Source organism: Procambarus clarkii, chromosome 37, assembly GCF_040958095.1.
Source record: "Procambarus clarkii isolate CNS0578487 chromosome 37, FALCON_Pclarkii_2.0, whole genome shotgun sequence".
NCBI classification, from domain to species: Eukaryota; Metazoa; Arthropoda; class Malacostraca; order Decapoda; family Cambaridae; genus Procambarus; species Procambarus clarkii.
Genome location: NC_091186.1, coordinates 36,836,591 through 36,862,630, shown reverse-complemented (window position 1 = coordinate 36,862,630; position 26,040 = coordinate 36,836,591). Strand labels below are relative to the sequence as shown.

At 45.6% G+C, this 26,040-nt stretch overlaps 1 long non-coding RNA gene across 1 annotated transcript in view; it reads left to right on the top strand.

The window, feature by feature from the left end:
* Positions 1 to 1,097: 1,097 nt before the first annotated feature.
* LOC123765931 (uncharacterized) overlaps positions 1,098 to 26,040 on the top strand; it is a 50,368-nt gene continuing 25,425 nt past the window's right edge. The window contains exons 1-2 of the long non-coding RNA XR_011230719.1: positions 1,098 to 1,350; positions 24,089 to 24,159. This is a non-coding gene — a long non-coding RNA (uncharacterized lncRNA). The remainder of the gene's footprint in view (positions 1,351 to 24,088; positions 24,160 to 26,040) is intronic.

The following is a 26,040-nucleotide window of genomic DNA, read 5'->3' as shown; positions in this document are numbered from 1 at the left end:
TTATGAGAACATGAACAATTTCAATACACTTTTCACCTTCACGTTCCACAGGAATATTTTGGGACGACACAATAACATAGTCAAGCAGCTTTTGCTGGTCCTGTTCATCCTGGGAGATGGAATGTTGGGCAGATGACACATTTGCAGATGACACTAAGATCTATGATAAAGAAGGAAGTGAAAGTGATATTGAGACCTTACAAAGAGATCTACATGAACTCCACCAATGGTCAGATGACTGGCAAATGCTCTTTAATGTCGATAAATGCAAGACCTTGCCTGTAGGGCATAACATTCCACTTCACAACTACCAAATTGCCCACACTACCTTACAACAGATAGATGAAGAATGCGACATTGGAATCAGAATCCATCATTCACTAAAAGTTGCACAACAAGTGGGAGCGGCAGTAAAAAAAGCGAACCAAATCTTGGGAATAATCAAGCGTGCCTTTACCTTCAAGGAAACTAAAGTAGTCCTTCAATTGTATAAGTCTCTGGTGCGCCCCCACCTGGATTATTGCATACAGGCATTGAGACCTTATCTTCAGAAAGACATAGTTGCTCTGGAGAAGATGCAACACCGGGCAACAAAAATCATACCAGAGATTAGTCATCTCTCGTATCAGGAAGGGTTGAGGGCCACTGGCCAAACAACACTGCAAACCAGGCATGACAGGGCGGAGCTCATCGAAACACTTAAAATACTCAACAATTTGGACGATGTTGATCCGGACACTTTCTTCACAAGGTCAGATGTAATACGAACGAGGAGCGACAGGTTCAAGCTCAACAAGCCACAATGTAGGACAGAAAACAGGAGAGGCTTTTTCACCCTTATGGTGGTAAACCCGTGGAACAGCCTACCAGCCAAAGAGTAGATAAGGTAAACGCCAAAACTCTACTGGGTTTTAAAATACAGATAGAAAAGATCCTCCAGGCAAATGGGTAGTACCTTTGACAAGCCGCCAACTTCCTGTCCTCGTTGAGGCCACCAATATTAGTGTCTCTCAAGTAAATTAAACGTCGGCAAAGATCAGTAACCAAAGAAAATGGGAAAAGCGACGTGGTGGGTAAGCGAGCGAGCGAGTGACGTCATCACAACAAAGGTTGCTATGCGACGTCTCCACGACTCGTGAAGTTCGCATGTCTTAAAGACCTGTGTCCACAATACCCGCCAAATTGTCCCTCCCACAGTACTCTCAGGACACTTATGGCAGTGTAAGTGTGTGGTGAGGCCACACCACTGAAGACATTGAGGATATACCACGAGGGAGAGACAAAACTGTTGAAGGAAGGAGTCACTGGCTCCACCTGACCACCTTGTTCCTCGCACTCTCGTCATCCTCCGTAAGTACTGGAGTGCATTACCTGCTTGATGGGGTTCTGGGAGTTCTTCTACTCCCCAAGCCCGGCCCGAGGCCAGGCTCGACTTGTGAGAGTTTGGTACTTGGCTGTTGCTTGGAGCGGCCCGCAGGGCCACATACCCACCACAGCCTGGCTGATCCGGAACTTCTCTTAGAAAACAGTCCAGTTTTCTCTTGAAGATGTCCACGGTTGTTCCGGCAATATTTCTTATAGTCACTGGGAGAACGTTGAACAACCGCGGACCTCTGATGTTTATACAGTGAAGAGTTAGGGGGTGATATGATAGAGGTTTACAAGTGGATGAATGGACACAACAAAGGGGATATTAATAGGGTATTAAAAGTATCAGCTCAAGACAGAACACGAAACAATGGGTATAAATTGGATAAATTTAGATTTAGGAAAGACTTGGGTAAATACTGGTTCGGTAACAGGGTTGTTGATTTGTGGAACCAATTACCGCGTGACGTGGTGGAGGTGGGGTCCCTCAATTGTTTCAAGCGCGAGTTGGACATGTATATGAGTGGGATTGGGTGGTTATAGATAGGAGCTGCCTCGTATGGGCCAATAGGCCGTCTGCAGTTGCCTTTCCTCTTATGTTCTTGTGTTCTCTGATTGTGCCTATGGCACCTCTGCTCTTCACTGGTTCAATCCTGCATTTTCTTCCATATCATTCACTCCAGTACATTGTTATTTTACTGTGTAGATTTAGGACCTGGCCCTCCAGTATTTTCCAATATATTATTTGGTATCTCTCTCGTCTCCTTTTTAGAGAGTACATTTGGAGAGCTTTGAGACAATCCCAATAATTTAGGTGTTTTATCTCGACGATGCGTGTCGTATATGTTATCTGTATTCCCTCTATTTCAGCAATCTCTCCTGCTCTGAAGGGGGGAAGTGAGTACTGAGCTTTCTGCTCCACCATTGTCTGCACCAACATTGTCTTACACCCCCAACATACAATTGTTAATAATAAAAACTTATTTAGGAAAAGTACATACATAGTTGCAAGAGTTACAGTACAAACATTCTGTTTGATTTAAAGATAGAGGTAGTACATACAATACCTAAAGCCACTAGTACGCATAGCGTTTGGGCAAGGTGAGGTGGGGGGAAAAAAAACACTTAGACTAAAACTTAATAGTAATTGAGCTTAAAGTATAAATTGCATTGAAAATAAAAAATAAAAATAATAAAAGATGAAAAAAGGGGGGGAACATGGTAGAAAATAGACAATATACAAGTTGGTCAACAAACAGCATTTTTTTTTCTTCAACAAAAATGTTGGGGTATGGAAATAGGACTATGGAATTGTTGGAGGTGTAGATGTAGGCCAGTAGAATTGTTGGGGTAAATTATATGCCAATGGCATTGTTGGGGTGTGGACATTGGCCTATCGAATAATGATAACTTTTATAATATTAATAATAATAATGAGAAATTCCACTGGGACTGTGTGGTGTTGCAAACCCATGACCAAGGCATTGCCAGCTGCATTCTCTACTACTGTACCACCACTGACTTTCTTACAATCGGATTTCTACTGATATCACAGGAAGTCTGTGATATCCTGATATCACAGTCCTGAAGCCAGTCCAATTTTATGTAAGACCCCAAGCACTCAGGTGAAGGATAAAGTACTGTAGTTCAACACTGTATGCACAACTTCAGATACACAGAAAATCACACTAAGGTGATATACATCACTGAACAATCCACTGAGACTGTGAGGTAATGCAAACATTGCAGGTTTGCATCATCTCACAGCCCGAGTGAATTTTCTCATTGATGTACAGTATATCACTTTAGTGTGATTTTCTGTATAAATAATAATAATAATATTATTATTTATTCAAAAGATTGTGTGTACAAAGAACATAAGAATATTGTTCAATTGAAGGGACAGAAGTTACACATACTAATGAAGCTACTATTACGCAAAGCGTTTCGGGCAAAATTAATAATAATATAGAATTTTTTTAATTAAAGTTGTGACGGGATAAAGCACTTAATACTATTAGAGAAGTAAGCTAACAAAATGAGAATGTTCAAGGAAAATAAAAAATTAATACAAAGAAGGTGATACTTAAGGATGACAAGCATAGACTATTACATTATGGAGTCAGTAGTTCTAGCAACAGTACAGTAGTTTATTTACATTAATTATAGAATGGAAATACAAGGTGTAGTTTAGAAAAGCAAGTGAACTATTCCTCATAACATTTTCTTTGAACATATCAGAACATAGAGTAACATACTATAATTTAAGTTTAATTTGGCCAACAGTTTCAAATAACCAAGATCATAAAGGACATGAGTAAACACTTTATCAAAGAAATGCATGAAATTAGATGACATTAAATGTAGATAGTAATTGTAGAAATTAAATGTGTGTACTTGCTTGAATGAACTATATGGGGCATAGCCGATTCATTCCAGTGTGGAATTCATTCCATCCGTTTGGCCCCAGCAACTCCCTTCGCCCCCCCCCCCCCAAAAAAAAATACAATCACATTAACCCTTAACATGCTCGGGGTTTAACCCTTACACTGCTCAGGGGTCCTTGGGACATTTACACCCCTGTGCGCAAGAAAAAAAAAATTCAAAATTTTTTTTTCGTCTTCTAAACATGTTAATTTGTGTCCCCTGAGCACGGAAAAAATAAAAAAAAAATCGTAGGTGACATATTTTGGGCGCAATTGACCGAGGAAGTCTGGCAAAAAGTGGGCGTTGACAGAGCGGTCGTCAGACCCGGTCAGCGTCACCCGCGTTGACAGATGGGAGTTGCCACAAAGATATTATTACCTAATTGTTTCAATGTCTCAGATTGATTTTTTCTTAGTTTCTTTGCAGTAATATTATTCAATAGTGTGTATTGTAATATATTTATATAATAAAAGTGGTTAATAATAGCTATACTCAAAAGTATGATGTGCATATTAGTGATTCAATTATTATGTTTATAAAACTATAAACAAATAGTTTTGCTGCTATTACACTCTATACACAGGTTATATATAAGTATTGGCATGTTTTGGTCACCATAACGAACCACTAAGTTGGTATTGAGAGTCGAAAAGCAACGAGGAGTTACCGCCACACACCAGCCAGCCACTCGCTGCCACTCCCTCAACACACGCACTAAACTTTCTCCCCCAACAATACCAGTTGTGGTGTTATTACACTATATACAAACGTTATATATAAGTATGTGTATATTTTGTTCACCACAACTGTACAGCTAAGCTGATATAGTTAGTTCAGGCACTAAGAGTCGTCGCTATACACAGATGGCGGCTGGCGGCTCCCTCACTCTTTCAAGGTCACACGCACTAAACTTTCTCCCCCAACAATACCTTTTGCAGTGTTATTACCCTATATACACATATTATATATAAGTATCTACATGTTTTATGCACTGTAACTGTACACCTAAGCTTGTAGTGCGCCCAAAGAGCATAGTAGCCACCCTCTAAACAGCTAGACAAATCGTGCAGACGACGTCACCTCCGTCACCCATATGGCTCCTCCCAGCATAATCCTTTTGCTGTTATTACACTAATACACACATTATATATAAGTATCTACATTTGTGTTCACCATAGAGAACCACTGACCTGGTATGGTGAATGCAAACAATAACAGGTAGCCACACAGTCAGTAAACGATGCTGTCTCCCTCCGACTCTCAGCATCACTCCTCCCACAGCGCTAATTATTACAACAATCCTGCTATTATCACAACCCTGGTTATTTATATCACAGTCATTGGTCATCTGTAATATTGTCATCGCTAAATAATAACAATTATATATTTATTTTGACATTTTTCGGCGATGCTGTGGTCACAAGCTGAACATTAATGCTGTTCGCTCATGCTGCGTGCGCCAGCCTTGGTTGCTCCAACAGTACTGTGCCTCTCACACCTGAGAATATTGCCCACGATTTTTTTTTAAAATGGCATCTGTTTACAAGAGCCCTGAGGAAGCTACTGTGAACCCCGTGTAGCCGCGGGCCATTTGAATCAGGCCTGGCACCCTATGGCGTATATATACGCCATGCGCACCATGGGACATGTTACTCAGGGCATATATATACGCCATGCGCAGTTTAAGGGTTAATATCCTGTCATCCCCACAGGCGCATGTCATTTTGAAAAAAAAAAATTATTTTTTCTTCCTAACCTGTTAATTTGTGTTCACTGATCACGGGAAAAATAATAAAAAATCGTAAGTGGCATATATTGCCCGCTATAGGGCGGGGAAGTTTGGCAAATTATAGGCGCTGACTCAGCATGCATCCCAGGCGGTCTGTTGCTCGCAAGCTGTCAGGCCGGAGTTGCCACAAAGAGATAATTACCTAATTATTTCAATGTCTCTGATTGATTTTTCATAGTTTTTTTGCTGTAATATTATTCAATAGTGTGTAGTTTGATATATTTATATAATAAAATGAGTGAATCATTGCTGTACTCAAAAATATGGTGTGCATATTGTTGATTCAATTATGTTCATCAATCAGTGAACAAATACTTTGTCGGTTATTACACTATAAGCACAGGTTATATATAAGTATCTGCATGTTTTGTTCACTATAACGAACCACTAAGTAGCTACTATGAGTCAAAAAGTAATGAAGAGTGACCGCCGTGTACCAGCCAGCCACTCCCGCCCTCCCTCAAGTCATCTGACTCACCCACGTTCTCCTCCCACAATACTGTTTTTTTCTATAATTCACTATATACAGACGTTATATATAAGTATCTACATGTTTTGTTCACCAAAACTGTACAGCTAAGCTTGTATGGTGAGTAAAGGCACAAAGACGTAGGACCTCACACAGTCAGCTGATGGCTGCCGCCCTCAAGGCCAGATGCACTAATATTTTTTTTTTTTTTTTTTTGAGATATATACAAGAGTTGTTACATTCTTGTACATTTCTCCTCCAACAATACTTTGTGGTGTTATTACGCTATATACACACATTATATATAAATATCTACCTGTTTTATTCACCATACTTGTACAAATAAACTGGTATGGTGCCCAAAGACCATCGTGGTAACCAGTAAACAACACCGTCGTCTGCACGGTGGTGTCGTGCAGACGACGCCACCGACCTCACCAAAATGGTGACTCCAAACCTTCTCTTGCTGTTTATACCCTCTATACACACGTTATATAGAAGTATCTACATTTGTGTTCACCATAGCGAACCACTAAGCTGGTATGATGAGTGCAGTCAATAAAAGGTGGCCACACACAGTCAGAAGACATCGCCACCATCCTCCCTCCCACAGCATTACTTCTCCCTCCATGGTGCACAGCACTAAATATCACTACAATCCTGCTATTATCAGAACCCTGGTCAGTTTTATCACAGTCAGGGGTCTTCTGTAATAATATCATCGCTACACAATAGCATGAACAAGTATATTTTGGTATTTTTAGGCGATGCTGTGGTCACAAGCTGAACAGCAGTGCTGTTAGCTCATGGTGCGTGCGTCAGGCTTGGTTGTTCACTCAATACTGAGGCCAATAACACCCGGGAGTTTGGCCCACGATTTTTTTTTTTTTTTTTTTTTTTTTTTTTTTTTTGAGATATATACAAGAGTTGTTACATTCTTGTACAGCCACTAGTACGCGTAGCGTTTCGGGCAAGTCCTTAATCCTATGGTCCCTGGAATACGATCCCCTGCCGCGAAGAATCGTTTTTTCATCCAAGTACACATTTTACTGTTGCGTTAAACAGAGGCTACAGTTAAGGAATTGCGCCCAGTAAATCCTCCCCAGCCAGGATACGAACCCATGACATAGCGCTCGCGGAACGCCAGGCGAGTGTCTTACCACTACACCACGGAGACTGCATAATTTAAAAATTATGCTTTTAAACTTTTAAAAATGGCGTCTGTTTACAAGAGCCCTGATGAAGGTGTGGTGAACCCCGTGTATCTGCGGGCTGTTTAAATCTTGCGTAGAACTCCAACACATCATATGACGTGATATGCAGTTGACTGGAACAACTTCCAACACGTCATATGACGTGATGCGCACTTTAAGGGTTAATGCATATGCCAGTCCACATTTGCCTTATGAAAAATTTAAATAATAAAGAATTTGTATTGCAATGAAATAAATTGATATTGCACGTTAGAGTACTGTACTTACCCTACCAGTTGAGTTGTGTAGTGCAAACTTTGCTAGTCTTAATATCCTGAGAGTGCCACACATATGAATATAAATTGTTTAAAGAACAGTAACTTTTCTAACAAATGTACATTATACACTACAATCTGTACATGAAGTACAGACCACTAGAATCACACTACTGCAGTACACTTATATCATATAAACTATACTTTGTACATATAATGTCATTAGAACTGTGCTGTACAGCTCAATTGTTACTCCCAGGTAAGTTATGGCCAGTGCTGGGTGCTGGTCCAGTTGCCTGGGCATCCTTGGAAGGAGTGTCCTTGCTAGTGCTGGGTGCTTGTCCACTTGCCTGTACATCCTTAGAAGGTGTGTCCTTGCTAGTGCTGGGTGCTAGTCCAGTGGCCTGGGCATCCTCGGAAGGTGAGTCTTTGCTAGTGCTGGGTGCTGGTCCTGTAGGCCTACTGTGAAACCATACCAAAAACTTTTGAATCTTAGTTTGTTTCTTTGTTGTGAGCTTTATTATAATATCTTTCATGTCCTTTAGGTGCAGGTAATAATCTCTCAGCTCTTCATTATTAGTTACAGCAACCAAATCAAGCAGATCATTAACCTTTTGCAATGATGCAGCATATGGAATAGATAACACACTGTCATCTTCCTGTTCCACATCCTCATCATTATTACCAGTAACACACTGGATAATCTCATTACCAGTTAATTCACCATAACCTGGATCATCAGCATCATTATCTAACCACTCATTCACATCAGAAAGTTGCAAATCTTCCTCACCTGCATCTCTGACTGTCTCAAAAATCGCATTAGCAAAGCCCTCAAAATCATAGTCATCTTCATCTTTATTCTAACCAGGTACCGGACTCAGAATTTTATTCCATGCATTCTTTTGTGTGGTGACCTTCAACTCGCTCCATTCCTTGGCCTAGTTGTAAATTGCATCTTTAATTGAATATTTCTTGAAATTTTCTAGTGTTCTACTAGCCTTTGTATCCTTATTAGGCATCTCGTCTTCCTCAGAGAGCAGAATTTCCACAATATCTGAATTCATAGCTCTTTTATAAAGCCTTTGAGAGCATAGATAACCCCTAATCCATAGGCTGTATTACAGATGTAGTATTTTGTGGTAAAGCCATACATGTTATTTTGCCATCAGGCGATGTTAATTTAGCAATGGGGTGAGCTGGGGCATTATCAGTCAACAACATTGCCTTTACCTCAGCAGGATGAATTCTACACATATTGATCTGCTGCTTTTTTACTTCTTTACAAAAGTGATTCAGGAACCAATCCTCAAAAATAATCTGTGTGAACCAGGCATTTTTTGTATTGTAGTAGATGACAGGTAGTCTGTTCATGCAGTTTTTCAATGCTCTGAGGTTGGCAGATTTCCCAACAATTGCGTACTTTGTTCAGTGACTGCGATCTGTATTTCAGCACAATAATGCTGAAATTCTTTCCTTCTTTACCTTGCAACCAGGAATACTCTTCTCAAGCCTGAAGGCCAAAGTGTTTCTTTGAAGGCATTTCCAGTTAAAGCCTGTTTTATCTGCATTGTACACTTAAAACCAGCTTAGATTATTAGATATCATGTGCTGAGAAAGTTTATGCTTATATGCATTAGCACTTCCAACATCTGCACTTAATGCCTCGCCACAAATTTTCTTGTTAATGATGCCATAGCTCTCTTTAAATCGACATACCCATTCAATACAAGCCTTGAAATTGTCTATGTTTAACTTTACAGCAAGTCTTTCAGCTGCATTTCTAATAGAATCAACTGAAACAGCAATTCCTTTCGCACCATGCTGTGTAAACCATTTAAATACAGACGAGTCCAAATCCGTATACTTAGCAGGCCTTAATTTTTCCTGTTGCCTATTGCATCAGTTTGAGCAAAAAATTTCTTAATATTATCCTTCTGCTTTTTTACATCACAAACTGTAGCTTTACCAATGTTGACTTCTTGGGTGAGTCGAGTGACAGAGTATCCATGCTCTACTTTCTCTGTCAAGTCAACTGTCTGATCAATTGACAAATGTTTTCTCTTTTGTTTTATACCTTCAATATCATGAATGCTGCTCTGAGACATCTTGACAGATTAAATGTGTTCAAACAGTAAAAATTGTTCAAATTTATCACGAAAATCCTTCGCGTGCGAGCCCGACGTTTTTACCCCAGGAAGAAGAGAAGCACATGGTGCCAGCCATCTCATCCAGGCCCAACGCATTAACATGACCTGTGCTTATTTTATAGGCATACTCAAAATTTAATGTACATATTGACTGTTACAAGTTATTTTATTTAAAATATTATTATTGTTATAATTAGTGAAATATTGTTAGTTTGAAGTTTTATGCATTTTATACAGTGCAGTTCTGTATTAACCCTTAAGCTGTGCATGGCATACGTATATGAATTTTTTTAAGCTCACTCAAAGTTTTAGAGATACAATAATGGAAGCTGAAGTTATTGACAATGAAAAAGGTAGTTCTAATTCATTAATTTACTTATGTTTCAATAAACTTTGTTTGGCATTCGTACTCAAATATGTGAAAGTTGTAGGTCAATGTGTGTTGGAATGATGTCAAGAAAAAATAACCCCCCAAAAAACTATAATATAGGGGTAATTATAATGATTTAGGGGATAAAAATGTATACTTTTTAAAAGTGATAAAACTCTAATCTGGTCCCTAATCATCAAAACAGCCTAAAGAGACAATGAATATAGAATTTGAAATCTGTGAAAAAACCCAGTAAAAAAAAATTCAAAGTCCCAAGTTTCGCCAGTTGTGACTGATTTATTTTGTGACCAATTTCATTCTATCTTGACATAGTTAGGGATGGGTATGCACTCTCCAGGATGTAGAGGTTAAAACAAAATGAGATAAACAAAGGAGAAAAAAAAATCCCCCCCCCCCAAAAAAAAAAAATCTTCCCCCCCCCCAAAAAAAAATAATATTTTCTGGGGGAAGCCCTTACAGCTACCCGGAGCTTACCAGGCTGATATGCTAATGTCAGACTTTGGCATTAGTCATGTGTACGGAATTCTTATTGCCTACCGGGGACCACGAACCAGAACCTGGCCCCCCTCAGAGAGGCAAGGGGAACAATGGCCTATAGAACCCTCCGTGTGGTTGGAAGCATTCTATGTCTGCCATCGACCGGGTTAGGCACCCAGAAAGGTAGGCATCTCAAAACAATCCCCTATTCTGGTGAAAATTGCAACCAAAAGCCGAACGAGTGGATAGAACTCCCCAAACAAAAACGAGCAAACTAGTATGACATCATTCGTCGTCGCGCCACTGTCTGCGCAGCCCCCCCTCCCCGGGAGGGGGAAGGGGGAGCCCCAGACTTACTGCACCCGCAATCTACACCCCAGTTCTTGACGCTGATGCTATCAGCTCGGTTGTGTGCTCTGGCTCCGGTCGTTTTGCGGCACTGTGCCTTGTGTGTGGCTGCTGTTCTCTAGGGGTGCGAGAGACAGGAGTTATTCCTCAGTACTCGGGCTGCATGCGCCTAGGGTTCCCTTTCCTAGGTGCCCAGTAAGTACTGCCCTTGTAGCTTGGGGTTACCTTCCACAAGTTTCTCGGGGTCTGCCTCTGTGTGTCCGTTTTACTGCTCGGTTTCTCGGCCGCTCTTTGGGTACTTGGGGGTTTTGTCTCCCGTGGTTTACCTTAGGGTAAGAGGCAGTTTTTCGCACTGGTAGGGGCGCAGGGTGCTGTGCAGCTAGTTGTCACCTATCACAGCGGCAGGCTCTGTTCCTTGGGGTACATTGTCCTCTTGTGGGGTTTTGTTTTTCTTTTTCTTTTGCCTTGGTGGGGGGTTCTGCCCTCATTGCCACTGGTGTTTGGCCTCACCCTGATACCTGGTGGTGCCCCCTGCTTGGTCCCCATGAGTGTACACGTCCCTGGGGTTCAGCTTTAGACAGTTTGTTTGGTAGTTTTGGGCGCCAGTTAACAGTACCCTAACTGGGTTTACCTGAGCGAGAGTCCTCTTCAAGTAAACGCTCAGGACCCCCTGGAATCCCGTAGGGGACGCGTGGGTCCAATGGATGTGACCCCGAGGTCCCCCCTTGCTTCGTGCGAGTTTGAGGGTTGTTCGGTCCCCTTGTTTCAGGGCGACCCTCACTGTTTTTGCCTCCGTCATGCAGCCTGTTGGGTCGGTGACACTTTCAACCCTGAGTCCTGTGAGTACTGTTGCTTGCTGGTGACTCAATTTACCCAGTCTATGGATGATGATCTTCGGGTACAGGCTGCACAAGTGTTGCATTTTAGGTTTCGGTTGTTGCAACACGCTAGGTTGGTTGTTTACCCGGATTCCCCGCGGCTGCCCCGTTTTACTTATAGGGACCCGGACTTGGGGGTGGGGGTTGCTTCGACCCTGGTTCAGTCCGCACCTCCTGGTCCTTCCCCTCCCCCGCTTCCAGCCCTTAAATGTCTGAGGGTTTCGGAGTCAGGGCAGGGGTTAGTTGGTCTTGAGACTCGGGCAGCCTCGGGGGATGCCCCTTCCAGTGTGGCGATGGAGGCATTCGAGTCTCCTCCCCCAGCCGAAGCCTTTGGGTCTGACCAGTGGGCCTCTTTCTATCTGGCTTCTACGGCTGCACCGGTCTTGTCTAGTGGAGTCGGTGCTTAGGGGGAGGACTCAGCCCCGGGTCCTGCCAGAGAGGACTCTGAGGCTGGGGAGGGGCTGACTTGGGGGCCTTGGGCCCCGCTGGACCCCGCCTGGGTTTTTGTACCCTCTGAGCGGGGCTTACTGTTGCAAGGAGTGGGGTTTTCTTTCCTCCCTCATCGTACGAGGTGGATTTGGTGTCTGCCCCTTCCCTGGTTTGGTTCCGTGTTCCCCGGGTACTTCGGTTCTCTTTCCGGAGGTTTTCGGCTTGTTGCAGCCAACCTGCTGTGGTGCGGGCGGCCCTTGCGGCGAACCTCCTGCGTGACCCGGATTATGCCTCGGCAATGGATCCCTCGGATTTCAGGTTTGGGACTTCGTTCCCTTTCTGGCTCTGTTACGAGGTTCCGGAGTCGTCCTGGCTGGTGGACTGTCCTGTCTTTGCCTCGAAGGCTTGGCACTCCTTCTGCTGTTCCCACACACTTGAGTGGTGGGAAGCTTCAACGGTGCTTCAGGTTTTCCTGGGGGGCGACCTTGAGCACCTCAATGAGTGCTTGTTTGCTCCTGCCCTTCCCTGGGATGTTTGTGTCGTTCAGCTCCATGTGCAGGTTCCCCTCCTTTCGACGGTGCAGGTGGCGGAGGACTTGCGTGCTCAGGGCCTTTTGGTTGCGGCCTTGCACGCTTTTTTGCCTCCTGGAGCTGTCTTCTGACTGGCTCACGAAGGATGAGGAGGCGCTTAGGGCTTTTCTGGGGTCTGGCGCCTTGGCCTCGCCGGCTCGCTCGTTGGCTGCCATGCTGAAGCTTTTCGCGCCGATCTTGCGGGATGCGGTGGCTCTGTTTTATTCCTCCCGGCTCGCGTGTCGGCAGGTGGTGCTTGCCTCCTCTGTGGAATCCACTTGGGCCTTGGCTCTTAGGCTTTCGTCCCCTTTTTGCCCTCTCTTGTTTGAGGCTTCGGCCGTTGTGCAGTTTATTCAGGCTGCTTTGACTTCTTGCCATCCTATGTCGGACTTGCTAGATCTGCGGGGGTCCCGTGGTGGGCCTTCCCGGAAGGGTCGTGCCAAGACTCAGGGTTCCTCTCTTCGTGGTAGGCCACTGGTGTCAGGTTTGGGTTCGGCGCCTCCTTCGTCTGGTCGGCGCGGTGTTTGCTCTGTGCGAGGTTCTGGGTCTCGTAAGGGGCACCAGCCGTTTTGCGGTTCACCCCATTGACGGGGCGATGGGGGGGAGGTTTGTGTTGTTCGCTCACGCCTGGTCCCAGGATTTGTGGACGATTCAGGCCATTTTGCACGGCCTCCGGTGGCGTTGGGTGGGAGCCTGGCGGGGCAGGCTTCTTCCCCTGCGCTCTGTCTGGTCATCTTGGAGTGGGTTCGTTTGGGCGTGGTCGAAACGATGACGTCCCTCAGATGGATTTCCTGTCTGTTTCCAGTCCCGAAACGGGACTGCGTGGAAATGCAGTTCATTCTGGACTTGTCCTGTCTGAACCCCTGGGTTCATTGCCCCTCCTTTCAGATGACCACACTGTCCCAGGTTCGCCTCCCGTTGGAGCTGGGCGCTTGGATGGTGTCCCTGGACCTCCGGGACGCTTATTGGCACGTCCTGATTCATCCAGGGTTCAGGGACTGGCTCGGTTTTGTTGTGGGGCTTCGTGCTTACCGCTTTCGTTGTCTTCCGTTCGGTCTGAACCTGGGACCTCACGGTTTCATGCGCCTCACGCAGGTCGTGGTGACCTGTCTGCATCTGTTAGGTGTTTGGGTGTTGGCCTACCTTGACGACTGGCTGGTTTGGGCTCCCAGTCAGTCCGCTTGTCTGCTAGCCAGGGATCTGATTCTTTCTCAGGTCGCCTGGTTCGGGTTCTTGGTGAACTGGAGGAAGTCCCATCTGGTTCCCTCCCAGGTTCGGACCTGGGCCTTGGGTGGGACTCTCGGACCGCTTCCTTGTCTCTTCCTCCGGAGTCTCTTCTGCAGCTGCGGTCCCGCTTGTGCCTGTTTCTGGGGGGCTCCCAGGTCTCCCGGTGGTTGCTCGAGGGTCTGTGCGGGAGCCTGAACTTTGCGATGCTTGTCTACCCGCCGGATCGGGTTTGGCTTCGTCGGCTTTTCTGGTTCCTTCGGGGACGTCCCTTCCGCCTCTCTCGCGATCGCTGGATTCGGACCCCAGGGGCTTTGCGCCGGTTGCGGTGTCACTGGCTTCCTCTTCGGGTTTTTTGGGGTTCAGTGCCGTGGCACCTACCCGAGCCCTTGCTTGATGTGTTCACGGACGCGTCATCTCTCGCCTGGGGCTTTGTGACCAGTGCTCACCAGGCTGGTCAGGGTCGGTGGGGTCCATCTTTCCGCCGAGCCCACAGCACTGTGCGGGAATTCGCGGCGGCGTGGTTTGCTCTTTGGAGGATTTGAGTCGCTCGAGGGTCGATGATCCGGCTCCATTCGGACTGCTCCCCGGTGTTTCATTGTCTGAACAGGAGGGGGGGGGGGGCGGGTTCGATGCGGTCCTTGGCTCTTTGGCGTTGGTCGTTTCGGGTGACTCGTCTGCTGAGTTCTCGGGGTTTAGCTCTCCTGGCAGTTCACGTGCGGGGTGTGTCCAACGTCTTGGCCGATGGCCTATCTCGTTTTGTTCCCCTCTCCACGGAATCCAGGCTCCAGGTCCTGATTCGCTTAGAGACAGGGGAGAGTTATCCTCTTGGCCTCTTGGTGGCCGGCCCAGCCATGGTTTCAGGCACTGCTTGCTCGGTGTTCGAACCCAGAGGTTTTTCCGCGGCTCCGCCTCTTCCAACAGATCGGCCTTGTACGTCACGTGGCTGGTTCGATCCTCTCCTCGAGTCTTTGAGTATGGTATTTTTGACTCGAGTTTATCATCTCTATGGTGATCAGGTGGCTTTCTTATTAGTGTCCCACCTGTGGGCTTCGTCTTGGCGGCAGTATGAAGTTTCCTGACAGTCCTTCCGGTTCTTCTTACGTCTTCGTCGTTATACTTCCCTTCGGTTAGGGTGGTGTTGTCCTTTCTCTCTTGGTTGTTCCAGGACCGTCATCTTATGCCTGACACTGTCGCCTCATATCGTGCGGCGCTGGCGAAGCTGCTTCAGCTTGCTTTCGGTATTGATGTCACATCTGCGCCGTTTCGCAAGCTGTCTCGGGCGTTGTTTTACCTCTAGCCTGCACATGCGCCGCCTGAGCCGTCCTGGCCTTTGGACAGAGTGCTCTCTTTTCTTCTCCTCGTTTTGTTGTGGCCCCCTCGGTTCTGGATTGTTTTTCGAAGGCTCTTTTCCTGTTGGTATTGGCCTCTGGGGGTCGAGTGGGTGAGCTTCATGCTCTCCTCCGGCGCAGAGGTTTCTGCTCCTTTGGTCGGGGTGATCGTTTTGTTTGTCTGCAACCTTCTCCTTCTTTTCTGGCGAAGAATGAGACTGCTGCGTTCCGGAGAGGCCCTTGGGTTGTTGATGCTTGGTTGGTTCGGCCAGGGGTGCATCATGTTTTGTGTCCGGTTGCGGCTCTCTGCCGTTATTTGCGCGCCACGGCTTCAGTGTCCGTGGATGCGCTGTGGGTCAATCCGGTTTCCCTTCTTCCTTGTTCGAGGGTGCGGGTCTCCAAGGTCATCCAGAGGGTTATTAACCACTGTGCTGCGCAGAGTTTATTGTGAAATTCCCCCGGTGCACATGAAATAAAGTGTTCCCCAAAAATTAATTTTTCTTCGTAAAATGATAAATTCCCTTCCCTGAACATGTCTATGTAAAAATAAATACGAAATTCCACTTACTTTGGCTGTGGGGACGTGGACAAGGTGCGTTGTGACGTCATCAGGGCCTGGTCACCCGTGCGTGACAGAACAGAATAGAACCAGTGAAGAGCAGAGGTGCCATAGGCACAATCGGAGAACACTGTATAAGCATCAGAGGTCCCCGGTTGTTCAACACCCTCCCAGCAAGCATAAGAAATATTCCCGGAACAACCGTGGACATTTTCAAGAGGAAAGTAGATTTATTCCTCCAAGGAGTGCCGGACCAACCGGGCTGTGGTGGGTATGTGGGCCTGCGGGCCGCTCCAAGCAACAGCCTGGTGGACCAAACTCTCACAAGTCAAGCCTGGCCTCGGGCCGGGCTTGGGGAGTAGAAGAACTCCCAGAACCCCATCAACCAGGTATCAACCAGGGGTGAATCGCCCTGACACGGTCGCATGGGCCATTCAAGCACTGGGTGTTATGACATACACATTTTCAATTATTTGTTTTATGTATTCCCAATGTGGTTTTATTTTTTTTTATCGTATATGATGCATATATGTGTCCTTTACAATATGTATACAGTAGAATGTTCTTAACCCTTAACATGCTCGGGGTCTAATATCCTGCTATCCACACAGGCGCATGTCATTTTGAAAAAAAAAAAAATTTTTTTTTTTTGCTAATCTGTTAAGTTCTGTTCACTGATCACAGGAAAAATAAAAAAAAAATTCTATTGTACTTACTTTTGTTGCAATAGAGCCGAGAAGCTCTGCGATGACGTCACAATCTGCATGGTCGCTCATGCAGTACACGCCCGGGAGATGTTGCGCGCGGTCCTCAAACAGCCAGAGTTGCCACAAATATATTTTCGCGCTATTTATTTACAATGTCTAAGCGCATTTTATCTAATTTTTTTTCACTAATTGTGTTTCAAATACTGTTTGAACATATTTTGTATCAATAATTGTTGCATATTTGAGTATACACAGGCGCACAAATGTTTTCAATTACGGCAATATAATATGTCATTACAGTCTATTATATTATATGTTCTGCTTATATGTTTACATATTTACACACTCGCACACGCTATACACACTTTGAAGCACACTTAGAAGATTTCTAGACTGTGGTAGTCATTGAAGCAGTCGACAGCACATAATGGGATACCACACGTTTCACACCATGTTTGCACAAGCTTCCGTTTCTTGTCTCTACGTGTCGTTGTTTTACACACCAAGCAATCACGTTGGGCTATTGCACGCTTCACACCAGGTGGCAAATACTTAAGTGTGTGTGCTAGGAAGCCTTCAGTGTGAGCGAGGCGTGGAGTACCAGCATGCTGCAACAGTGGGTTTATGATGGGCCGCTGAATACCTGGGACATCTTTTGCAAACTTTCCTAATAACTGTATTGCAGCATCAAATACAAAGTCACGGAAAGTGGGCTTACGTCCAGTTCTCACAAGGTACATGTTGAAACAGTTCAGCATGCTCATGTCCACAAGATGGAAGAACACTTTTTTCGTCCACCTACATGTCTTCCGCACACACTCTGCAGTGCCAATCATCATGTCTGATTTATCAATCAACCGCATGTTGATATTATAGTCTAAAACACAGTCTGGCTTATATAGTGGTGCGTTTGTTTTATGGCTCACTTTCCCACTGTTCACCATTGTTCCATCATGAATTGTTGTCAACAAGTTCACCTCTCTTTTGTCTTTCCACCGAACTGACAGAATGTTATCACTTTTCCTTCTCTGACACTCACCAACTGCAATGTCGTTGTCAAACACAGGCATTTCCCTTCGTTGTGGCTTTACTGTACCAACCAATCAGGTTCTATTTTCTAGCAAGAACCGAGCTAGCAAGGGACTTGTATAGTAATTATCTGTGTATAAAATGTGTCCCTTGTTCATCCACGGAGCCATGATGGTCTTCACTACACTCCCCGAGAATCCATGTTCGTCGTTACCGGGAATGTCTACATCACTAGCCGAGTACAGAATCATGTGTAACACGTATCCTGTCTCACAATCACAAAGAACAAAAAATTTCAGGCCAAATCGGTTTCGTTTTGAGGGAATGTACTGTTTGAATGGAACACGTCCCTTGAAAAGTATGAGAGATTCATCAACCACCAGCTTCTGTGCTGGTACGTAAAAATCTCTGAATTTTCCAATAACATCGTTCATGTAGTGCCTCACTCGCCACAGTCTATCATCAGGTGTTCGGTCCTGAACACTTCCAAAATGTAGACACCTGAGGAGTATCTGAAACCTGTCTCGTGACATATATTTCCCGAATAAAGGTGTTGGTATTGTCTTGTCCTTGCTCCAATAGTCATTTATTGCATGTTTGTGACAGTGCTTCATCAACAAACAGAGTGCCAAAAACACATACATTTCCGCCACTGTGGTATTTTTCCAACGCTGCAGTCGTGAAAATTCTGTGATTTCCCTCTCAATCAGGTAAGCAGCATGCAGGTTCGTTTGGTGTACAATGTATTCCATGAGTGGTTCATCATAGAATGCTGTAAAATATTCCATCTCAGCCATGTCCTCACCTTGATTAGGGAAAAGGTTTGTAATCCCTACATCTTTATCGTCAAAGTGAGGAATATTAGGAATAAAATCGTCACCATCACTCCACTCAAGTACACCAGGCGTCCTGCGAGATGCAGAGGAAAGACGGCGAGGAAGCGATGCATACCGGCGACCAGGAGCTGAATACCGTCTGCGAGAAGCACGGCGGCTACGTGCACGTGAGGTGGGTGCACGTGAGGTGGATGCACGTGAGGTGGATGCACTTGAGGTGGATGCACGTGAGGTGGATGCACGTGAGGTGGATGCACGTGAGGTGGATGCACGTGAGGTGGATGCACATGAGGTGGATGCACGTGAGGTGGATGCACGTGAGGTGGATGCACGTGAACACGAGGGTCTTGGTCCCTCATGTGGTGCCATGCGGTGGCACTTGGCTGGGCGAGATGCTGCTGACGCGACAATTTCTCGCCCAGTTACACCACTGGTACCAGCCACAGGCTCAATAAAACTTTGATCTGAGTCACTAAACCCAGAAAAGGAGTCACCTCCCTCTGACTCGTCACCCTCAAACAGAAAATATCCACAGGAACTATGAGGTCGTGGTAGAATTGGGGTAGAAAATGGGCGAGGAGGCATGGGAGAGCGTATAGGCCTCGCCATGGCATGGCGGTCATTTTCACTTTCACTGCTGCTGCTACTATCTCCCGACAACTGTGTATAATCCTCATCGTTGTCTGAATCGTCAAACACACTTTCTTCACCTTCAGAGAATAATTCGTGGGCTATTTGCTCTGGGGTGAGGGACTGAGTGATGCGTGCTCGTGAGGCGTTTGACCGTGCGCTCGCCATGGTGACTCTCGCTAAACTGAGGCCTCCCATGCCATCGGAGCGTGAGCTGGATTTTTTTTCAAAATGGCCGCTGTTTACTAGAGCCCCTGGGCAGCGTATGGGACCCCCAGCTACACCGCGGGCCATTCAAATCGTGCGCGGTACCCATACACTTCATATGAAGTGAAGCGCAGTTGACTGGTAAAACGATTTACACTTCATATGAAGTGATGCGCACTTTAAGGGTTAATGTTCCATGGAACTGTGATATTGTACATGTGTCAGTAATGTGTTCACAATAAATGTTTATTGTCGCAATATTACCTGTTAAAAATTCACTAAATTTACAATATGTACAGTTTCACACACTATTTACACAGTAACACACTGTATTACACACTCAGTACTTCGGAAGTGAATATAGTCAACGAAGTAGCCCATGGTACACAGTGCGACTTCGCTCTCAGTGCACCAGGTACAGATAAATTTTTGCTTCCTGTTTCTTCATTTTGTGTGCTTGCAAATAACGCACTCACGAACACCCTTGGCTTTAGTACTTGTAGGTTGTATGTAGCCAAGCTTGTAAAGCATAAGGTAGTATTGAAAAGATTATAGGAAAAGATCAATTATAGGAAATAGGAAAAGATAAAAAATTTGTAAGGTAGTCTTGAAAAGATCGCTTTGTATGGTCCCACACATGAAGAGATTCAGCTTACCTCAAGAGTGGTAAGACCTTTGCCCAGCCCCCGTCAGTCAGAAAGAGATTCAGCTAGCCTCAAAGAGTGTCCGTCAGTTAGGAAGAGATTCAGGTATTTTTTAAAATATCTACGGAAAACACCACCATGGAAGCCGCTAACACTGTTCATCTATGCTATTCGTATCAGATGCATCATCACTGAACGCAGAAAACGATTCATCTATGTATCATCTAAATAAATTGTAGATAGCATAGGATTGCAAGGGTGACGCTCAGAGCTACAACTGGATATGCTCGCTGTATCGTCCTCATAGGTGCTGTATCACTTGCATCCGACCTTTGTGTTAGGTCCTTATTGCGCCTAGCTTCACCAATATTATGACCCTTATGTTCTTCAAACAATAAGGTTTGTATTTCACCAACAGAGCGTTATCTTTCAACACTGCGTCGGACAGGTGTTTGGGAGCCAGAGACGCGTGCGCCACCCATGGTTGCTCATTCAGTACTAACCCAGCCAGCAGCCCTAGGGCATTCTGGGAATTTACAGGCGATGAGTCACAATAACGTGGCTGAAGTATGTTGACCAGACCACACACTAGAAGTTGAAGGGACGACGACGTTTCGGTCCGTCCTGGACCATTCTCAAGTCGATTGAATTTTTTTTTTTTCCAAGATGGCTGCCTCTCACTGGAGGTCCTAAAGAGTCCATTTTGTACACAACCAACCTCTTACACATTTAGAATTGGTACCGAAAAATAAAAAAAGTTTTCTCGGTTGCGCAGTTTCCCACCGACCGAGAATACTCGGTTGGCGCAGTTAAGTGGTTAAGGCTAGCCAGCCTGCGGTCTATCCCCATTCCCATGACGTCCGCAAGTTCGCGGCTCTTGCCGCCGTCTTTGGCAATATGTCCTGGGCTGACATTCGGGCGCGGGGATTTTGGTGGTCGAACAAGGTCCTGGCTGCTCGGTACCTTGTCAGTGTCCCTGGGCCCAGTCGGGCCTGTGTTGCTTTGGGTCGGCGGAGGCAGCCAGTTGTCTCGACTTCGAGTTGAGGAGTGAGCAGCAACCACCTCCCGGGTAAGTCCCTATTCTTTTCCTCTGTGGGTAGTTTGCTCCTGGGAGCCGTAGGGAATCCCCCAGAAAACCAGCGTTGAATGTAATGAAACGCCATTTTCTGGGTGAGTCCCGGAGGTTCCCCGGAATCCCTCCCTCCGGTCGGCGATTTTTTCGCATGTTTTGACATCCAGCCTCAGAACTGGGGCGTGGATCGCCGGCGCAGTAGGTCTGGGGCTCCCCCTTCCCCCTCCCGGGGAGGAGGGGAGGGGGGCTGCGCAGACAGTGGCACGACGACGAATGACATTATACTAGTTTGCTTGTTTTTGTTTGGAGAGTTTTATCCACTCGTTCGACTTTTGGTTGCAATTTTCACCAGAATAGGAGTTTGTTTTCGGACGTCTACCTTTCTGGGTGCCTAACCCGGTCGATGGCAAACATTGAATGCTTCCAACCACACAGGGGTTTCTATAGGCCATTGCTTCCCTTGCCTCTCTGAGGGGGACGAGGTTCTGGTTCGTGGTCCCCGGTAGGCCCATAAGAACTCCGTACACATGACTGATGCCAAAGTCTGACATTAGCATATCAGCCTGGTAAGCTCCGGGGAGCCTCCCGGACTCACCCAGTAAATGGCGTTTCATTACATTCAATGCTGGTTTTCTGGGGGGAGCCCCGTCGGCTCCCCGGAGCTATCCCAGGCTGATATGCTAATGTCAGACTTTGGCATCAGTCATGTGTATGGAGTTCTTAGGCCTACCGGGGACCACGGCCTGAACCGGGCCCCCTCAGAGAGGCAAGGGGAGCAATGGCCTATAGAAGCCCCCGTGTAGTTGGAAGCATTCTATGTCTGCCATCGACCGGAACAGGCACCCAGAAAGGTAAGCGCCCCAAAACAAACCCCTATTCTGGTTAAAATTGCTACCTAAAACCGAACTAGTGGATAGAACTCCCCAACCGAAAACAAGCAAACTAGTGTGACGTCACACACTGCCGCGCCGCTGTCTGCGCAGCTCCCCCCTCCCCGGGAGGGGGAAGGGGGAGCCCCAGACCCCCCGCGCCGGCTACCCACACCTCAGTTCTTGAGGCTGATGCTATAGGTGATGGTCGTGTGCTCTGGCTCCGGTGTCGCTACTGCACTGTGCTTTGCGTGTGGTGTTAGTTTTGGTCGTGGTGATAGTTTTGTTCGTTTGCAGCCGTCTCCTTCTTTTTTGGCGAAGAATGAGACTGCTGCGTTCCGGAGGGGTCCATGGGTGGTTGATGCTTGGTTGGTCAGGCCGGAGGTGCATCATGTTTTGTGTCCGGTTGCGGCGCTTCGCCGTTATTTGCGCGCCACAGCTTCTGTGTCCGGGGACGCGCTGTGGGTTGATCCGGTTTCCCTTCTTCCCTGTTCGCGGGTTCGGGTCTCTCAGGTCGTCCGCAGGGTTATTAGGTCCAGCCAGCCGGGGTCTATCCCCGTGCCCATGACGTTCGTAAGTTCGCGGCTCTTGCTGCCGTCTTTGGGAATATGTCTTGGTCTGATATTCGGGCGCGGGGATTTTGGCGGTCGAACAGGGTCCTGGCTGCGCGTTACCTTGTGAATGTCCCTGGGCCTCGTCGGGCCTGTGTTGCTTTGGGTCGGCGGTTGCAGCCAGTTGTCTCGGCTTCGAGTTGAGGGGTGAGCGACGACCGCCTCCCTGGTAAGTCCCTCTTTTTCTGTCTGTGGGTAGTTAGCTCCGGGGAGCCGACGGGGCTCCCCCCAGAAAACCAGCGTTGAATGTAATGAAACGCCATTTTCTGGGTGAGTCCCGGAGGCTCCCCGGCATCCCTCCCTCCCTCCGGTCGGCGGTTTTTCGCGTTTTTGACATCCAGCCTCAAGAACTGAGGTGTGGGTAGCCGGCGCGGGGGGTCTGGGGCTCCCCCTTCCCCCTCCCGGGGAGGGGGGAGCTGCGCAGACAGCGGCGCGGCAGTGTGTGACGTCACACTAGTTTGCTTGTTTTCGGTTGGGGAGTTCTATCCACTAGTTCGGTTTTAGGTAGCAATTTTAACCAGAATAGGGGTTTGTTTTGGGGCGCTTACCTTTCTGGGTGCCTGTTCCGGTCGATGGCAGACATAGAATGCTTCCAACTACACGGGGGCTTCTATAGGCCATTGCTCCCCTTGCCTCTCTGAGGGGGCCCGGTTCTGGCCGTGGTCCCCGGTAGGCCTAAGAACTCCATACACATGACTGATGCCAAAGTCTGACATTAGCATATCAGCCTGGGATAGCTCCGGGGAGCCTCCGGGACTCACCCAGAAAATGGCATTTCATTACATTCAACGCTGGTTTTTTGGACATTAGTGAAAGTAACAGATTAACATTAGGCGATGCATTTTTATGATTTATAACAAAATAGAGCATGATAACAAATTCATTATTATTTTATTATTAGTATTATTATGTATTACTCAGCAATGCTATACAGACATTAGCTGCATATCCACTTTGTGGACACTTCTTGCTACTATTTTTCTTCTTTGTACATTGAACAAGTGCTTGCATCTCTTTATTACTGCATTATCCCTCATTTCCAGTTAATAGAAGCTGCTGTTTTTATCAACAAAATGTTCTCCTTTAAAAAAAAAATTGTCTAAAACACATTTCTGAAAATATTGGGATTAAACTTTCATGATGCTAAAGTCAATAAGTTGGAGATTTGTTTAACATTTAATATTAATTTTCACATTATTCAAATATTTTTTGCCCAGCACATGCACATGGTTTGTATTACATAGGCTGTTAGAGAGGGAGGGGAGGCAGTCAAGAACCTGCCCATACCCCCTTCCCCATTCCTGCCCACCCTCTTTACTCCTGCCCACCCTCCTTATTCCTGCCCATCCTCCTTACTCCTGCCCACCCTCTTTACTCCTGCCCACCCTCCTTATTCCATCCCATCCTCCTTATTCCTGCCCACCTTCCTTACTCCTGCCCACCCTCCTTACTCCTGCCCACCCTCCTTACTCCTGCCCACCCTCCTCACTTTTGCTCAAAGCATAATACCAAAAAGAATTATTTAATTTTTCTAAACATTTACTATGTTTTGGTGGGAAAAATTTAGCCATAGAAACCTTAAATTTGTTTTATTTTGCCTTAATAGGTAACACTGCGTCCAGTCTCTGCTCAGCTACCCAGGACGATAGCAAACACAACTTCTGCCCATTAATGATGGTAAGGACAATTTTATTCTTACTGTACTACCAGTGTGTGTGTTTATCATGTTGATGTCAATATCCAGTGATTGTGAGTGTATTAATCAAGATATTTTCATTAACTAGTGTATTAATGTTGGCGTTGTCATTTACCAGTGATGGTGAGTGTATTAATTATAGTCATTACCCAGTGATGGTGAGTGTATTAATCATATTGTTATTACCCAGTGATGGTGAGTGTTAATCATATTGTCATTACCCAGTGATGGTGAGTGTTAATCATATTGTCATTACCCAGTGATGGTGAGTGTTAATCATATTGGCATGACCCAGTGATGTTGAGTGTATTAACCCTTGTGTTGGTAAGGGCTATTTGTCCCTTGTCACCCACAGGCGCATAACAAAAAAAAAAAAAAAAATCTTCCTAAACTGTTAATTTGTGTTCCCTGACCACAAGAGAGAGAGAAAAAATTAATCGTACATACAAATGACATAAATGAGCCGACAATATGAGCGATGATGTCACACCCTGCATGCTTGCTCATGCAAGGTGCGTCCCAGAGGCATTGTGCGCAGTCTTCAAGCAGTCAGAATTGCCACAAATTTATTTTTGCTGCATTATTTACAGTGTCTAGGCATATTTTATCACAAATATTATTCACTAATTGTGTTGCATATAATGTTACTTCATGTTCAATGGTAATAAATGTTGCATACATTGAGTATACACATGCACACAAAAATATTTTCCCATTATGCAAATATAATATGTATTCACATTGTTCATTATTATATTTACACACAAGCACGCACTATTTACAGGTTTTTGCACTATTATTGCACATTTAGAATTCTTGGAGAGAGTGGTAGTTGTAGAAGCAATTGACAGCACACAATGGGACTGCACACACTTCACACCATGTTTGCACAAGTTTACGTTTCTGATCTCTTTTATTGTTCTACAAACTAAGCAATCACGTTGGCCTATTGCACGCTTTCCAGCTGGTGGCAAATGTTTTAGTCTGTGTGCTTGAAAGCCCTCCGTGTGAGCGAGCCTGGGTGTAGCAGCATGCTGCAACACTGGGTTCATGATGGGTCTTTGTATGCCAGAAACATCTTTGCCAAACTTTGCTATTAACTGTGTCCCAAGTGTAAAAGCAAACGAACGGAAACTTGGTTTACGTCCAGTTTTCACCAGATACATATTATAGCTGTTCAGGATGCTTATGTCAACAAGACGGAAAAACAATCTTTTCGTCCACTTCAATGTTTTCCACACACTCGACAGTGCCCACCATCATGTCAGATTTATCAACCAAACGCATGTTGATATTATAGTCAAGAACACAATCTGGCTTATATACTGGTTCTTGCGTTACTCAGTTCACCTTGCCACTGTTCATCATTGTACCATCACGAATGGTTGTCAGCAAGTTCACTTCTCTTTTGTCTTTCCACGTAACTGAACGTATTTGATCACTTTTTCTTAGCTGACAGTCACAAACTTCAAGTTTATTGTCAAACACTGGCATTTCCCTTCTACTTGGCTTTACTGTACCAAACAATCCAGTTCTATTTTAAATCAAGAACTTAGCTTGCAAAGGACTTGTATAGCAGTTATCCGTGTATAAAATGTGGTCCTTGTTCATCCATGGTACCATCAGTGACTTTACCACACTACCTGAGAAACCATGTTGGTCATTACCGGGAATGTCTACATCACTAGCAGAATACAGAATCATGTGTAACACGTATCCTGTTTCACAGTCACAAAGAACAAGGAATTTCAATCCAAATCTGTTACGTTTAGAGGGAATATACTGCTTGAATGCAACACGTCCTCTGAAAAGCACAAGGGAATCGTCAATCACCAGCTTCTGTGCTGGTACATAGAAATCTC